Below are 19,491 nucleotides of genomic sequence, written 5' to 3'. Positions count from 1 at the left end.
TTGTCCAATTAAAAATTAAGTTTGATGGCATTGTTACTTGATGGGATGTGATGTTATGTGATGTAACAAAAAGAAACGCATGTCGACACTGACATAGCGGCGGACTAAATTATCTGTTTGCAATTAGATATTCAGCCTATACACACAATCGTAAACATTTCGATGAATTACAAGTCGCAAAGTTGAAGCAATACATGTGTACGTATTATATTGAATAACATGGCATCCATTCAGACAGCGTTTCAAACGAATAGGTTATTGAAGCTGTTACAGCACTGAAAATAATGTTTACTAAGTATACTTATATAAATAGAAACAAAATATGAAAATATAGTAAATCCCTTATTAAGTTAAAAGAAATGAATTTGTTAACGAGCTTGATAATGAGATTCTGGTGAACAAACTAGCGGATTAAAGGGTTCCTAACAGTTTTGTTTTCAGGCAACTCTTAACATATATCAATGTGTGTTGATTATGTTCTAAATAAAGAATTAACAAGGCAGTAGCTGGCGCCTATACATGTGCAGAAAAGTGTATTCAATACCTACATTTAGAATGTAAAAAAAATCACATATCCGTACTCAAAAGTTAAATCGTTTTCAAAAAATGTCATCTAATCTTGGAATTCACGATTGTTTATGTTATTTATAAATTTTCTTATTATGAATTCCATGCTACATTACACGAAACTTCAATTATTTAACATGAATTGTTTAATAGTTGAAGAATTGTGTGTTAGTGTTTACTAAAAATAAATTTAATTTGTCAGTGGTGTTTTAGTTAATCTATTACTTATTCCTCATATTTCTTTCTATTTTCGTTAGTAAACCAGATGAGCGCACATTTAATTAATAGTCATATTGATTGCAATTATATGGGCCAGAATAATGTTCTCTGCAATCATGGCGTAAAGAGTAGTCTACCTCTGTCCACATTTCGATTTGCCTGCAACGCTATGCGGCCGAAGGTGATTGACCCCGAGTCACGTGGTCAGTGAAATGCCCTCTTCGCGCCTCTTCCTGCTCGACGGCGTGCAACTCAGATTATTGTTATACTATGGCCTATCAAAAAATGCTTTATATGTGTAATTGAGTCTTTCAGTATTTGTATGTTATGTTTTTTAAGAATAGATTGTAATTATCTTCTTTCAATTTTCATTATTTAATCGTTGTTCTTAAGTCATGACGCCATCGCAGCTACATTATCATTGGAAATATCGAAATCATACTTTCTTCGAGATTGAATTTATTCGGTTTGAGATACTCTTTTCCTAGCTTTAGTACCAGTTATTCGAAACTATTTCAGTTACTACAAATTCGTGATATAATATTCGGCACAGTGCAATTTTCTATGTAATAAACTTATTCGTGAACTGACGTTATCAGTGATTGTTATGATAACGCGCACTTGTATTATGATAACTCCTTTAAACATTGTATTGTCAATGTTTATTTTTGTTTTTGTCTTCATTTCATGTGAACCTTTTATGTATCCCTTTTCCTGTTCGACGGTTTGCAATTCAGTCGTGCAACTCAATAAAATAATATAGTAAATTAATAAAAGTTTTACGTAAACACAATCCTGGATCTAGAATATATTATTGCTGACATTCCCTATTTATGCCTGAAATCCGCGTTACACTTATAATGAAGTGTTTTCGAAAATCCGGAACAGTTTTAATTTCAATTTATACCTATGTAAGGCTTTACAATACTTGTATAATATTTATAATTAATAATATTATTGTTTACGCTGACATCGGCAGAGTAATACCAAGCATAAAAACAAATGCTAGACGTAACAAATTCAGAGGGTGATAGAAAATTCTTTCTCAGATGTGTATCACGTGAATGATGTGCAAACACGATGGTCAAATGAGTGCAATGAACATATGATTAACAAGCAATATTAAAAATTTGTTTTGTATCGTTTAGTTGTCATGGTGATACGTCGTTCGGTTGAAAGAGGCAATATAACTGTGATCAAATACTGCCGGTATTAAATGAGCAGAGAGAAATGACCACTCGACGTAGTCACTAATGGCAGTTAATTATCACGTTTGTACGACCACAGTGAAAACAAGGGTCAAGTGGCCAATTCCTAGGAGAACGGTAGAGCGCACCAGCACCGCCCATAGATTCAAGCTTTCTAGGTATATAGCAAATAAAATTAAAATGGTTACAATTAAAAAGGTGTATGTGAAGAGTAAAAAATAGAAACTGGGATTTCAAAGTATAGCATTCACTCTGAAAAATGTACTACGTGTATATTGACATGTTGTAGAGATTATAAACCACAGGGTATGCATGACCAAGTGCGTGCACTTCAACTTTTTAAGTGTATACCATGCCTTATAACAAACATCCATGGCCCGGGGCTGGTTGACTCTATGTCTGCCAGCAAAGGTTCATTTATCCAGCTGTCAACTCACCGCTTCAGTGAAACCATGGGACATGGACTCACGTGAGACGTCATGTCTAAATTCAAAATGCAAACATTTACACTAATCATTGCCACTACCACACCCACTTCATCTTCAGTTTGGCGCGCCCTGTTTAATTTTCAAACCGTGGAGAACCCTGTATTGTAAACATCAGGCAGTTCTTATCGGAAATAATAATAATACTCTTACTTTCATTCACGGTAACCACCCTTGGTGACTACGCTGAGCATGTGCATTACATAATGTAGCAGCACAGGTATCGGCGTGTGTCCTGGGCGGGAAGAACATCTATAATTATATATTCAAATCATCATGTATAGTTTTTTTCTATACTTTTAACAAAACACTAGAAATTTTAATAAAAAACTATGTTTTAATATTTAACGTACGGTGATATTTGTCAATCAGTTTAAAAAAAATGAATAGAAATAATAAATAAATATCTTACGGAGGTTTTGCTTTAAATAATGATAAGACATGTACTTTTTAGTAAAATATTTTGCTGATGACATTGTATGTCAGTAAACAAGGTATGCGGCGTTGAAGATGACCTTGCGATTCACTGCAGATGAACACCTCAGAAGAATGACCAAATAGTTGCCAAGATACATATGGTAATGTCCTTTGTTTGATTTTGTTAAATGTTTGTGGTACATGATATTTTTATTGCAAGTTTTAAATTTCTTCAATGACTATTCTTCTATAGTTGACGCGAACTTTGGTATGAACTGTTCAATAACATTAGTTTGACAAACGCTAAAGTGGTATCACGACTATTTTCATCACCAGTGTTCTATGACACACTTGTGATACAAATTATAAAACATTTGAACCTGTGAGCAGAGAGGAGGAACAATAGTTTTCACAGATAACTGTATTCTTTGCTGTTAGTAAATTGTGAAACACCATACAACCCATAAAGAAGGAATAGATGTATTCAAATTCATAAGAACTGAAAACACAACATACACGGTCATTGTCACAGTATAATCTAGTATTCGTTACCTGCAGTGCACACGCTCTCAGATGGTATTGTTTTAAATAAAAGAAGTGACAAGGGTTAGGTTGAGAACAGGTCGCCCAGCTGTATTGTTATTATGCAAATTTCTTTGTTTCTGTTCCCTCATGGGGAGCACTGTATACAAATTCAAGTTAGCACCCCCCCCCAGAACACATTCCTAGAAAGTTGTTCTTAAGCAACCTCTTGCTGGGGACTTGTGACAAGCCAAACGCTAGGGAAGTAGCTATATCTCTAGTATAAGCCTGGGCCAGCTTTGAAACCTATGTGTTCAGATTTTCTGACAGGAAATGTACAAGAAAGACAGTAGCTTTAATTAGCTATTGTGGGTATTTAGGGCCAGCACGTCAGAGGTGTCTTGTCGTGTACGTACAACTCAATTGCTGTGCACCTGGGATTCGTCACAAAGGGACTAAATGCAAACTCATTGTAAGTAGAATTTTGTTGTAGATTATGTTGAGTTTAATTGTGAGAATTATTTCCGTAAAATTTCGATATATATAATATGTTTCAAAGAAAGACATGAAACTTGTTAGTCTTAAGCCTTATTAGTAAGTTAGATATATTTATTGTGATTTTCTGATGGTGCTGTTATTCTTCATAGTGCCACCTTGAATTTTATCAAGCAGTTGGTGTCACATTATTGGACGATACGCGTGGTCTCACTTGAAGCTACGTGCTACATTACCGGAAGTAGGGATTTCAGGGGGAAATTATACACATAACATAGAGTAGTTTATATGGTGGCATTGGACAGTTCTCTACCAGAGCAATACAATGCACTTCATTTTATGAAAATCAGGGTAACCGTTCTCGAGATAAGGTACTTTGTAGCTTCAATTAGCATCTCTTAATTTTGTACAAAGAATGACACAACAAAGCACTACTGAATAGTACAGATAAAGGCACTATTTTGGATGAATAAGCACTAAATATTTAATTGGAGCTGAACTTAAACTGCCATATCTTTTCCCTCAATCATCCATTTTTCAACAAATGAACTTTATATCAATGTTTATCTAATGTCATGAGCGGGCAACATTTAGACCATATGTTCCCATGGAAACTGGCCATATTCAAATTTAATTTTAATTCATTTGTCAGTGTCAATAAAGATAAACAGGTTTTATTTTCCTTTATGTTGCCTTCGTTTTTAAGCCTATACAAATGCATTGAAAAGGCCCTCATCGACCGGCTATGCGTTCTACCAAGCTTTGCTTATTTTTACGCTATAATATTACTTATGAAACAAAAAGCATTGACATGAATAAACAAATCTATGATATAACATTTTAGCATAATATACAGCTTATTTGTTGGCAACTTAGAAAAGAAGTATGCATGGAATACTGGGAGCTGCCCGGAAAAATTTAAATCTCTGTGCATGATCGATCCATTTTTATGCCAAAATAAACAATAAATCATGTGACATGCTAAAAACAAAATAAACGTATCTTGCCGTATATGAAAGTGAACGAGTGAAAAATTCTCTTCGTACATGAAAATGGCGTCCATGTAAACAACGACCGGGATGGAAGTGAGGCTACGGAGGTACCACTTTTAAAATGGGCTTGTCGCACTCTCTAAATTGATGTCACACTCACAAAACCTAGATTTTTGACTATTAAAATATATTTTTTTCAAATTATCAGTGATAGATATGCCAGGAAGATGTAAGTCGATACAAAAATTGCCGTTAGACTTGTGTTTCTATTGCAGTTTTGCCAATTGTCGGCCAATTCTCACCTATCACCTCTTATTCTATAGCTGTCATCTTCTACTTGATATCTGTGGCATTTTCAAATTGTACGAACCATTCCAACGCAGGAAAAACGCAGCAACCTTCTCTAGATTTAGAACAACGGGTCAAATTTGGAGGTCAGGCTCGCGTTCACGATGCTTGCCAAGTTTTTCAAATGTTTCAATTTTTATCTTCCCGTATTGTAAAAACGGCTACTCGCAATGGTTTGCAATTTTCAGAAAATGACCATAAGATATAGAGCTAGAATTCCTTATAATTTTTTTTTTTTGCTTTTAGTTTTGCTCACGTATTTTTTTTTTTTTTTTTTTTTTTTGAAAGGGTAGCTGCACGCACCCACTTATTCCGATGTCATCATTAATCAAGTGACTGAAATCCCTACCGGAAGAAGCGTGTGGTCTCACTTGGAGCTACGTGCTACATTACGGGAAGAAGCGTATTGTCTCACTTGGAGGAACTACGTGTTACATTGACGGAAGATATATATATACGTTATATTGTTGGAAGCTACGCGTGGTATTGCTCAAAGCTACGTTATATTATATGGAACTCGGTGTGTCATACATAAATGTGTAATTTGGGGCAACTATATTGTACATCCAAGTAACTTTCTGTTCAGAGGCTAAATCAATTCTGAAATCACTCTTTCTGCAATTTTTTCGTACGTTTTGCGCTAGCAGTCTAATGTTTCACTAATAGGCAGAAAATCCTAAATTTGTAAACAGATTATATTTAATCCCTTTTCTTCGCGAATAATTAAAGTTATCTTTTCATGTTATTTAACCAATTCGTGGTCTTACTGATTGATGGATGGGTAACACAGTCAAAATTGTTGGTATCTTGTATGCATGACAGTCATGTGATAGTTAAATAATAACAGTAATGAGGGTAATATCACGACTTGTTGCCTGCCCAAGGGATGGTGGTCATGAATATAATATCGATAATGCCAGAGCCGAAGTCAAGAGCATCATTAATATTATGGTGATGAGCAACAGTCCGAGGACAGACAACAAATCGTGATATTGCTCAAATGACCATGTTTTATTTATTTTATCACATCGATCAAACATCCAGCATGTACAATTACACTACCATACATCTCCCACACCCGCTCACCCACAAAATAACAATACTTATATTTGAAGTATGCAATAATTTATTTTATGTATTATAACAAGTGACACATTACTCAATAGCATACATACATTGTTTGCTGAAAAATATACAGTAACTGATACTTTCAGCCACGGATACTCTTTTTAGTAAATGTGTTTCAAGCACTGTGAATCACTCAATTCTGAAACGCAAATTATTTCACCACTCGCCAGATAACAATTTCAGAGTATTGTGGAAGGAATTGCAACAACTTTCTCACGAACGTACCACACCTTCTTATTACAAGTCTCTCAGCTTAGAGCGTTTTCGGCTAACATCGGCGTGGAACAGCGTAGAACGCGCTGCAGCGATCCCTCTTTCGACGTTTCAGTGGCGGCCTCGCCGTACATTTTTGCTTCTTATAAAAATACTTTGAACAGCAAAACGGAGTATCTTACTTAATAATCATTTCGGCACGTTCGCTGTCTATTTTGAATGGCTAAATTTCTTTCCTAAACATTGAAAGCATCCCGAAAGCAACAGCGCAGTAGTTTCAGTGACGTCAACCATGTGATATACCCATGTAATATCCACTTGGTGGTCAATATACCATGTAATATCCATTTTTATTCAATGTCATGTGACCGAGTCTCAACCAATCACAGCATGCGTAACAGCAGTGAGATGTGATAATACAGAATAAATGAGTGTTGTATTTTATACATTCGTATGATTGAGCCAAGTCTATTAGGGATTCTATTACAATGATGTTTGATGAAATATGTAAAGAAAGATAAATTTTGATTATTGTAATTCAATACAAATTTAGGTATACGAAAACTGCAATTACATACAATTGAGTGGGAATGCTTTTGTGGGGAATCATGACAACTAAAAAGTATGTTCAAATTTAATTACCGTCTAATTTAACACTATGGCCCGCGTACTTTTGCAGCGTTTCAATAATACATACCAAATTACACAAGTGCCTATATAAAAACACTGTGATGGTAATGTCTACGTTTTTTATTAAAAAATGTGTTGATTATCCCACTCGACAAAAATACGGCATTAGCACATCAAAAATACTACCAACTAAAACAAATAAATTATATATATATAAATGATTTATTGTCTGACCTATATAATGATTCCACTTTCATGAACAAAAGCATGCGTCACTTAGATAAGTTCGATATTCATATATTTTAAAGACAATGCGAATAAGCTTTAACAGGTGACACAGCCACCCATAAAGTGAAGACGGTATTGTTGACAGTAACGTTTTGTACGCTATCTAGTCATTTCCATTTCTATTGACAAGTGTTAATGTATTTGGTTAGCTTGGGTGCCACTGTAACTACATAGTCCGCCATATTGTCTACTTAAAGGCCTCACAACTAAAAACTATGTTTCTATATATGTAGTATTGACATATTCGAAAAAATTCTCACTAAATATTAGTATTTGGTATAAGCGTGAACATCGAACATGGTAATCACAATATATGATATTCTATCGTCAGTTCAGCATACGCCTAAATTGTTACAACACTAATGAAATTGTGTTTTCTCTGGGATCGATGATATTGACACGACACATATTTTCAATATTTTTTATCGGCAAATTCTAATACAAAAGCGTTAGATAATGGATAATGGAGTGTCAATATATAAACAAGAATTTAACTTAGTAATATTTGGTACAGTATTATTAACTATTGAAAATGTATCACATGTGTGTTAAAGGACAAATAATAACAACAACAGACGCTGTCCTGACAACCATTGTAGATTATAAACTGATAATCATTTCTTAATAATTGATTCATAGCAATCTTCTGAACTATAGTTGCATGAATATCAAGTGACTAACAACATAATATACCTATGCATTAAGAGCTTTCCAAGTCAGATTACAAAATGTATGACTATCAGTCTAGTCAACTGAGAACCATTTATCAAAGAGTCAGGAGGTTTTCACTTAGAAAACAAGTAAGAGTTGTATGTTTTATTTACATGTGAATTGTTTAAGTATTTATATTTATAATCTGTTGTACTGACAAGCTGTGCATATTTACTGGAATAACAACATAAAATCAGCGTAAACACAATAAATTTATTTAATTTCTTGAGTTCCCCTCTCAGTGTTATTTTGAGTTTTACTGTATTTATATGTTCTGGCGTTCTTGTTCTGTTTATTTCTGCAATGAAACAAAAACAAAATTAATATTTCTTTATAAAACAGAATAATAAGTCAAGTCAAAAAACTATTACAGCTATTTAAAATTAGAAAACTCTTTCTAAGAAAAGAAGAAAATCACCTGTAGTAGCGAACACAGCATAGTATTCCAACTATTACACACATGATGACAAGTGTAACAGTAATACAAGCAACCAGTATCCAGCTCATGACACTATCTGTCTGACTTGGAGCGTCTGTCAGAAAGAATTTGAAACTGTCAATCACTGATTGTGTGACAGAACATATTGTTATTCAAAGCATTATTTCTATAGATCAATACAACAACACTTTTAATGACTGGGCAATAAGTTTGCAAAAGTACCATAACTTAACTTCACTAGTGAGGTATTACTTAGTATCTACCTCCACTATGTATATATGCCCAACTAGTCTATACTGGCACACAGTAAGTATATATGTTTAATCGTTTAAACAAAATGTGATTAAAAGTACATCTACTACTTTGCCTGAGGGTGTGTATCGAAATATATTTGTACAGGATTACAAACCCGTTGTGTGTTGACTTATGACGCCATCAATATTTAAGTACACCACATTAGATAATGATGACATTCCACATTCGCTTTTTACCTCACATTGATAGTTACCGACATTATCCACGGTTATATTAATAATTCTCAGTTGAGGACCCTACAGAATTTAAATATTAAAATTAATGAGTAAATCTATGTAAGATACATTCAAAGTTATTGTTTTTAATAACAAATAATACTCACATCAGACAATACTTCACTACCTTCGAAATACCAAGCGTATTTGTAGTTTTCATTGATGTCGGTGGTTTGGCACAATAAATCAACATCAGAACCCATTCTTGGTGTTTCCCCAGTATTCAAAACACTTGGCGGATGTAAATCTATGGACATTGAATACAATAAATGAAATGTATAACAACCAGGCTTGCAAAATAACGAATGGCAAATTAAACTAATTGATATGGATATGACTTGTAAGCCCCTAATATATAGTTATGTGAAATAAGTAAATACCTTTATAGGTACGCTCACCCATTATCAAGCCTTTGAATATAGTTGTAATAATGTGACTTTGATTAAACGTTTCTCTTAAAAGATACTTGGTTTCATGATATTCACACTCAACTGGTTGAAAATTTATTGAAATTATTCCTTGGCTTAAAGATGGTACGACACCAGATTCGTATATAGTGCATGGAATATCGCCATCGTCGTAGCTAATCTCTCCATGTTTCTGCATCAACGTAAAATATGTTTTTACGTCATCAGTTAGCACTTCAGAGAAAGCCACATCTTTTGCCTCTTGAAGCTTCAATTTTACATGGATAGTTGTAGGATGTCCAAATCTACCATATACAGTTGAACCTGAAAATATTACAATTTAATGAACTGCTAAAATAGTAGTACAAATACAGTAGGAGTTGTCATGCGCATAATGTATAATTTTCAAAATATCTTTCTGTGGGCATGCAAGTATTAATTAGTACTTCATAACACAGCTATTTCCAAATCATAGGTTTTTGTTTCCTGTTGTTACACAGAAGTACTTGAGAACATTAAACTTCTAAATAAGTAGACCCGGATTCACTTGTTCTTACCATCAACTATGATTAAATTCTCCGAAATCAGCATTTTGTTCATATCTTTGAACTTATAGTGTCCACTGTTTCCGGATTCAATGAACTTTATCAAGTAGGAGGTACCAGTGATTGGTTCAGATGGTAGTGTTTTCCCTGATAATTAGATTAGTTATCATTTTGTAAAATATTAATTTTATAATACTAGTGTTGAATTGCTATTGTAAATATAACAGAAGTTTCATATACAATAAAATACTTACCGTTTAGATCAGTGAACTCCAAATATTTAGTGTGATTATTTATTGTAATTCTTACATTAAGACCGTTCTCCAGATACGCGTCAGTATGCATTCCAAGTCCTATTGTATTGTCACCAATGCGGCGCGATTCTAAAGTGGAAGTAGATATTTTTTTACCATAGAAAACATCTAGTTTGCTGATTCAGTCAATAAAACACGTTATACATATAACCTGTAGATTACGATTTCTTTTAGATAGAAGAGTGTTGGTAAATCCAGTGACTAATCACACCCCTTCACTGATATATACACCTATGACGACACGAACACGACACACATCATTACCTGCATTATTGGTGCACTCTTTACATGTTGCCATGTTAACCACCGTGACCCAAACAAAGTCTGAAATAGAGCATACTATTAATAACACACAATAAACAGTCAGTGTGTCAAATTAGTGCTTCGTTTCATATTTACTTACATGCATATAAAATAATGTACATCCCCTACCAAAATGTGCGCCTGACTGATGTCAGGTTTCTTTTTGTAAAGATCTCGCTGATTTCCAGTAAATAATATATGATTTCGTAGAATATGTCACACGGTCCATGTATCACTTAGATACGCTACTATTTAGTTCCTTATTTACTGTTTGTCTTTTGTGATATAGCACGTACTCGAGGTCACTGCCACATGTAAATATGCAGGATGGAACTATATGGTTCTTTCTAACTGTGATGATATATGAAGTGGAAATTATCACATGCGGTAAGCAAATCGTCGTTAGTTAGTCGTCACTGTACACATAATGAAATTATTCAGCAATAACACAACGTTAGTCTCTGTAAATCAATAGACATTTCAAGCTGCACAATATACGAGGGCCTTTGCTATTTCGTATAGAGTGCATGTTGTTCTTCTGAGTGGTGAACTCGGTGTACGTGTTCCGCCATAAACATCAACATAATTAATGAATCCGATAAATACAATACAATAAGTGTGTAAAAGTACTACTATTGCTATATAGCAATTTCGGTTTTGTTGCTCTTGTCTTTTTCTTGTAATTACGTTGCTAAAATTAGAAATGAGCATTGTTTGTCCCTATATCTACTACAAAAACATTGACCTTTGTCAGCGAATAGATTAGAGCAACCGCACGCATTCTTTTCGAAAGGTAGCACGCAAAGGCTTATGGGAGAATATACTGAGTAAGCTCCACTGACGCTGCAGGTCGGCGGCCTTCTACACCGTTCTGACCCATATCGCGCTAGTTGTGCCGTAAGTTTGTTCGAAACTTCGAACGTTTCGAAGTCAATCGTCGATTGGCACGTATTTTACGGATATATTAAATCGTTTGAGAGGCCTGTTTACTAAATAATGATAAATGAAACTTAGAAATATTGTAAGAACAAACTGATCCCAAAATTTAGCAAATTTGCAATAAGTTTACACTGCCAGTGTCTTGTTCGGAAGGCGTTCTACGCGCGATTTTATCGCGTTTAAGAACGTTCTATTTTCGAACAAATCGAAACCGGAAATTACGCAAGTACTTTCGAACTTCAAACACAAATTTGATTATCTTTATTGTGTGTTAGTTGCTGTTGTTTCAAAAATTGAATTATTTATGACATTAATATTTGACTCACTAAAATACGTGATTAAAAAGCAACCTGGATTGGAAAAAAAATTATCAAGTTCCGTGTATAAACAAAGTGTAAAGAGGCGGCGAAGCGCTATTTCAGCCAAATTCGGCTAGAAAGGCGTCATTAGACACATGTCTGTGCTGGGACAGCGATTCCTGTGACGACACAATGAGTAACGCTCAGCTATGATATTCATCATCATTTGCCACCATATCCATTATCCCCTTCGTAAACTAACATTAAGTACGTTATCAAGATCAACAACTTCAAATAACACAGATTTTTTCCCATTGCTAACATTTATTCAACATCTATGTTGTACACAGCTTAAATTCTACAATGTAAATGATATTATATTGATATTGAGAGTAGTCTGTGGTTGTGTTTATCTTATGTGTGTCATTTTTACGTAACATCGAACGCAGCTTCAGCTGAGCTCAACAGCATTTCTACTGCTGAACATAACAATTGATCGCAAATTCTGGTCATTACATTTCATATTAAATTCGTAACTGCACACATACGGCTCTCATGAAGGTAGTTCATGCCTTGTTTATGGTCTAATCGAGTACTAAACAAACGCTCAGAATCTGTGTTTGCGGAAGGCACAAGTGGTGTGGTCGATTATGAAAATTGAGAATACCGCACTTACATTGACTGGTGGCAAGCTTCCTCTGAAAACAAAAGTACAATATTTGTACAATATTATAGTATGTTTTAATACAAACTACTATTATTTAGTGTATCGTATATAATTCGCATCAGCATTAATGCTATGCGATTGTTTAGTTTATGTTTTTAACATCCAGGCGGGGGAGGCAAACAGCGAATAATAACAAGACGAAAATCATTGCTGTGTTTAGCGCTAAGGGCGCCAAAGTTAGATAGTATACTTATGAATATATTTATGGTAATTTTTTATCAAATCTTTAGAGTCTGTAGACCATGACGTTACCAGACTCAATGGAACAGCAACTTTACTTTGCCCTGTATGGGAAGCCCCTGAGAAGCACGGCCTTGTAGTCGTACGATGGAGCAGAGGACAAACACACGATTTTGTTGGTGAGAGAAATTTCATTAAAAATGGTGAAAAGTATGACGGTCACGATTTTTTCATCAATTCAACGCACTTAGTTATTAAAGATGTACGCCATTCGGACATATATATCTACATTTGTACAGCTTTGTTTCGTGCTAGCAGTGATGACTTGGAAGTTACAAAACGAGGGAAGGTGGATTTAAGATTAGGTAAGCATTTATTATTTTATTATTCATTAACTGTGTTTTTGTCATTTTGTCATCGATGTTATTTCACATGATACTGACATATAATGATAAAACTCAACTTTTTTTTCTGTGGCAAAAATTGTGTACTGCAAGTTAGACTCTTTTCAACACATGACGTGTATACATATATTGTGGTTTCAATAACAATATAAATCATCGTCGTTAAACTAAAAATTATACTTGTATCAATAAGTGCACATTTCTTTTACATGTACATTGTATCATTTTAGAAAACGAACTATTCGGAGACAAAGGCGGGGATTTGTATGTAACGTGTCCTAGTCATTCGCCAAAAGTTAATATAAGTTCTGTGAGATGGGTGAAAAGTAAAACCGAAGATTTCATCAGCGAAAATATAATAAATGATAAACACAAAGTAGTGGATGAAACAAAATATAACGTAAATGGCACTTCCGTATTGATCAAAAACATTGACGAATCTGATGCTGGGGAATACTGGTGTTTACTAATTTTCAAAGATGAAAGCAAAGGACACAGAAAGAGTAAAGTTATTGTCACGTTAAGTGAGTGAATGTAATACCCTAGTGATTGTATTGACTAACGAAAAAAAAATAACCATATAAACTATTTGTGTTTAACGAAATGTTCATTGTATCATTAATTTACATAATTTATATCGTTTGTCAATAGGACCAGCAGTTATCACATATACTAATATGACATCGAATTCAACCGTATATTCTAATTCAGAAAAAAGCATACCGCTTTTGGGCAAAATAATCGGAAGTATTGCTGTTTTGGTTGTTGTTATTCTACTAGTGTGCTTCTTCAGGAAACTGGTAATTTTGTTATTTTACGCCATAAAACTGAATCAAATATAATTAACTTTGATTACTTTTCACATTTGTTTTCATTAATATGATTGAGGGCTCTGCTAATAAGATTATTTGTGTTTGATTTACACCGTCAGTCTTATTCATCAAGAGATTACAGTAAATTAGATGCACGTCGGGTGTTCATACCAATATAAATGTATGTACACATGCATTTCAAGCACGTTCCAAGTGGCGTGGTGCGTTTTCAAAGCATCTGTGCACTCAGGTTATTGATAATAAAATACATGTTATGTATTATTATACATCTGTCACCGTAACGCCATAAGTTACAGCGTGCCGTAATTTTTCAGTATGGTACGGGGTATTAAAAAGAAAATGGCTGCCACCAGGATTTGACCGGACTTCACACAAAGAAGTTCGCTGATTCTGCTCTAAACATTTCGGCATTCACATGATTGATTGATTGATTGATTGATTGATTGATTGATTGATTGATTTGATTGATTTGATTGATTGATTGATTGATTGATTGATTGATTTATTTATTTATTTATTTATTTATTTATTTATTTATTTATTTATTTATTTATTTATTTATTTATTTATCAGGGCAGCACAGCATGCAATAGTCCCAATAAAAGAATGAGTGAACAATTGTCGGATAAAAACGTTGATACAACAACAGATACAAATTGTCCGTCGGATATAGGTTAGTTATTCAGATTATGGGTGATTCTCAAGTATTCATAAAATAATATTTCCCTTTTGACATATTTCATCTTTCTTATTTATCAGACAAACATTCTGTATGTAATGAAACTGACAGAGAAGCTTCGTTACAGTCATATCCAGACAAAAGTGAGGATGGCATTGAACTAGCGTTGAGAGTTCGTGAAGAAGCAAAAGGTAAATTGTAAAGATTTCTTCTGAAAATTGTTTTCATGTAACACTTGTTTTATTATTGCACCTAAAAAAGTACCACTCATTGATGAAGAAAACATTTCAGCTGGTGTTATGTAGTCCAAAAATGTCAATTCAAAAGGGAGTGCAAATAGCGACTTTTGTAAATATTCTATATTGAATATTTCTATATTAGAAACTGTTCAGACAGTTGTCAATGATTTGACATGCATTGTATTAAAATTAAAATTTCCGTCGTAACTGCTTGCCGGATTGCAACATGTTTTATCACGTAACCGTTGTAAACATTTGGATAAATATACGTTCGAATTTCCGTCGCGTAACCGTCGTAACTGAAACGTAAATTTCGAAGTTGTGCGCTTTATACGTTCAGCGTAAACAGTGAAAATTCCTAAATTTGCTGTCGTTTTACACTGAACTTAAGTTGCCCGTTTTATACTTTCAGCGTAAATTGACCGGCAACTCAGTGTTTTTCGTTGTTTTACGTTCAACTTATTTATCAGAAATACCCCAATATTGCGGCGCTAATGCTTTAGCATGATATTTATCATTGACTTTTCATTCGAACCTGCTTGCGTGGCCTGGTTTAAAGACTCTAGAAATATATATTTTAAACTAATCAATTTATAATTTATTAATTTATGGTCATCGTCCGTGCATCAACTATATATTTGTTGTTTGTTACATATATGTTTGATGGTGTTGTATATGCTGTATGGAACTAAAACGCATTGATACGATCGTGGCGGAGTGCTTGTTCAGCGACTGTAAAAATACATTACATAAACATGCCAACATAGCGACATATAATATGAGATTATTACGTGATTACCTCAGAGTATGCACGAAGACAGTGCAGCTGGAGTATCGACCGACGCGCAGCTTACGCGGATATTCATTCCATGTTCACATTTCTTTATTTATATGTTATGATGGAAATACCCCGTAAAATACCGCAAATTTACGGCACGCTCTAAATATGGCATTACGTTGACAGATGTATAATAATAATTTATAACATACTCATTCGTAGTGCCTTTTTACAAAATTATTTCTGTCATTGCGCCTTCGCTTAACACATGTCCAGTTACACCGTACAATTCATGCTTTACAATGTCATGGCTTACACGATTAAATAGTTTTGCGCCCTCTACAATCCTTATCTTTGCATACTAACTTGTGTATGTTTGTCTATTGAACACTTGAACTATTGTCATTTTGTAAAGTGGCCTTTGATATTTTTGGGGTTTAGCCCGCATCTTCGCTAAACCTATGACCACTAAATTATGTGTTTAAGTCCAGTCATCTCAGAGAAAACAAATCTTACTTGGTTTTGTCTGACATTGGTGCCACACATGTCGTTTCAGTTTCAACGTAAATTGGCGTGTATTTCTGCTTTTACGTTTCTTCCGTCCAACCTAATCAGCGGTTATTTAGAAGTATGCGCTATAAACGTTGAGTCGAAATCGGCGTTTTTTTTCAAAGATTTCCGTTGATTTACGTTGAACGAATCGAACGACAAACGAAGTGATTCCGCTGACGGTTACGCGACGGTTACCCCAACAGATGCATATAAAATCTCACTTACAAATTGTCGGTCAGAAATAGGTTAGTTATTCAGATTATGGGTGATTCTCAAGTATTCATAAAATAATATTACATCTTTCTTATTTATCAGACAAACATTCTCTGTGTAATGAAACTGACAGAGAAGCTTCGTTACAGTCATATCCAGACAAAAGTGAGGATGGCATTGAACTAGCGTTGAGAGTTCGTGAAGAAGCAAAAGGTAAATTGTAAAGATTTCTTCTGAAAATTGTTTTCATGTAACACTTGTTTTATTATTGCACCTAAAAAAGTACCACTCATTGATGAAGAAAACATTTCAGCTGGTGTTATGTAGTCCAAAAATGTCAATTCAAAAGGGAGTGCAAATAGCGACTTTTGTAAATATTATATATTGAATATTTCTATATTAAAAACTGTTCAGACAGTTGTCAATGATTTGACATGCATTGTATTAAAATTAAAATTTCCGTCGTAACTGCTTGCCGGATTGCGACATGTTTTATCACGTAACCGTTGTAAACATTTGGATAAATATACGTTCGAATTTCTGTCGCGTAACCGTCGAAACTGAAACGTAAATTTCGAAGTTGTGCGCTTTATACGTTCAACGTAAACAGTGAAAATTCCTAAATTTGCTGTCGTTTTACACTGAACTTAAGTTGCCCGTTTTATACTTTCAGCGTAAATTGACCGGCAACTCAGTGTGTGTCGTTGTTTTACGTTCAACTTATTTATCAGAAATACCCCAGTACTGCGGCGCTAATGCTTTAGCATGATAGTTATCATTCACTTTTCACATGAACCTGCTTGCGCGGTCTGGTTTAAAGACTCTAGAAATATATTTCAAACTAATCAATTTATAATTTACTAATTTATGGTCATCGTCCGTGCATCAACTATATATTTGTGTGTTAGGTGCACATGTGTTTGATGGTGTTGTATATGCTGTTTGGAACTAATACGCATTGATACGATCGTGGCGGAGTGCTTGTTCAGCGACTGTAAATATACATTACATAAACATGCCAACATAGCGACATATAATATGAGATTATTACGTGATTACCTCAGAGTATTCACGAAGACAGTGCAGCTGGAGTATCGACCGACGCGCAGCTTACGCGGATAATCATTCCATGTTCACATTTCCTTATATGTTTTGATGGAAATACCCCGTAAAATACCGCAAATGTACGGCACGCTATAAATATGGCGTTACGTTGACAGATGTATAATAATAATTTATAACATACGTATTCGTAGTGCCTTTTTACAAAATTATTTCTGTTATTGCGCCTTCGCCGAACACATGTCCAGTTACACCGTACAATTCATGCTTTACAATGTCATGGCTTACACGATTAAATAGTTTTGCGCCCTCTACAGTCCTTATCTTTTCAGGCTAAATTGTGTATGTTTGTCTATTGAACACTTGAACTATTGACATTTTGTAAAGTGGCCTTTGATATTTTTTGGGTTTAACCCGCATCTTCGCTAAACCTATGACCACTAAATTATGTTTGTAAGTCCAATCATCTCAGAGAAAACAAATCTTACTTGGTTTTGTCTGACATTGGTGCCACACATGTCGTTTCAATTTCAACGTAAATTGGCGTGTATTTCTGCTTTTACGTTTCTTCCGTCCAATCTAATCAGCGGTTATTTAGAAGTATGCGCTATAAACGTTGAGTCGAAATCGGCGTTTTTTTTTCAAAGATTTCCGTTGATTTACTTTGAACGAATCGAACGACAAACAAAGTGATTCCGCTGACGGTTACGCGACGGTTACCCCATCGGATAATCTGATGGTTACGCGACGGTTACGCACGGTTATTCTTTATAAACTCGATGTCATGCAGTGATACGTAAAAACATGGAATAGCGTAACTACCATTTATATCTAAAAAACTTTTTTTTGCTTTATTTTTAAACTTTGTTTCAAGACAATAATGAATTATACAATCTGGAACATCAATTAATATACCAGCTACACCACATGACAGTTCCTCAGATACAGGTAAACATATCCACATTGTTGCGGTATGTTCAGCTAATCGAATAATACAATTAATGAAATAAAATTGCAAACAATGAAAGCTGCTATTGTAGTATAACTTGTATTAGCATTAGACTCAATAAAACAGGCAAACAATGAAGCATGAATAACAGACAATCAAAGTACGTAAGTTTTGTTCCTTCACTTGTTCTTCCTCAAAACAAGGACATCACTGTCGCAATCCAATCGAATAATACAATTAATGAAATAAAATTGCAAACAATAAAAGCTGCTATTGTAGTATAACTTGTATTAGCATTAGACTCAATAAAACAGGCAAACAATGAAGCATGAATAACAGACAATCAAAGTACGTAAGTTTTGTTCCTTCACTTGTTCTTCCTCAAAACTAGGACATCACTGTCGCAATCCAATCGGGGAGTTTGCACTTGAGGTCGGAAAAGATTTAGGCGAACGTAAGAGCAATATATTGATTTTATGTAGTGTTAATTTCATTAACGTAATCTACAATTATTTGTACTATTGAAAGAAGTTAGGGTGATTAATTTTGTTTAACAAATGCAATGTTTCGTACAGGTGAACTCAACAATCTGAAAGCGTTAATCATAAACGACATAAAAAAGAATAACCGAGAAGACATAAAGACTGGCGTAGACTTTATAATTAAGCTTCATGAGCACGGAATCATTAATAGTCAACGTGACAATTTCACGCGTCTTGTGAAATATTTAAACCTAATTGATCGGGCTGATTTAGCACAACAAATACCAAATATATGGGAAGGTTTGAAGAAGTAGGTGAGTGAGTTGTGTGAATTAACTGGTTTACAAAATATTTTCAACCATTTTCTGATTTTTATATATATATATATATATAT

General features: G+C 34.3%; 2 long non-coding RNA genes across 2 annotated transcripts; one reads left to right on the top strand and one right to left on the bottom strand.

Moving 5' to 3' along the window:
- Nucleotides 1–8,416: 8,416 nt before the first annotated feature.
- Nucleotides 8,417–9,175, bottom strand: LOC144354684 (uncharacterized). Its single transcript, XR_013420996.1, has 3 exons — nucleotides 9,072–9,175; nucleotides 8,642–8,756; nucleotides 8,417–8,521 (listed from the first exon to the last, which is right to left on the bottom strand). It is a non-coding gene; the product is annotated as an uncharacterized LOC144354684 (long non-coding RNA).
- Nucleotides 9,176–16,761: 7,586 nt separating this feature from the next.
- Nucleotides 16,762–19,242, top strand: LOC146745467 (uncharacterized). The gene is made up of 2 exons (XR_014929477.1): nucleotides 16,762–16,817; nucleotides 19,191–19,242. It is a non-coding gene; the product is annotated as an uncharacterized LOC146745467 (long non-coding RNA).
- The last annotated feature ends 249 nt before the right edge of the window (nucleotides 19,243–19,491 follow it).

Source organism: Saccoglossus kowalevskii, chromosome 5 (assembly GCF_978046115.1).
Source record: "Saccoglossus kowalevskii chromosome 5, keSacKowa6.1, whole genome shotgun sequence".
In the NCBI taxonomy this organism is placed as follows: domain Eukaryota; kingdom Metazoa; phylum Hemichordata; class Enteropneusta; family Harrimaniidae; genus Saccoglossus; species Saccoglossus kowalevskii.
Note: the sequence above shows the minus strand (reverse complement) of the source record. Positions and strands in the feature narration are given on the sequence as shown.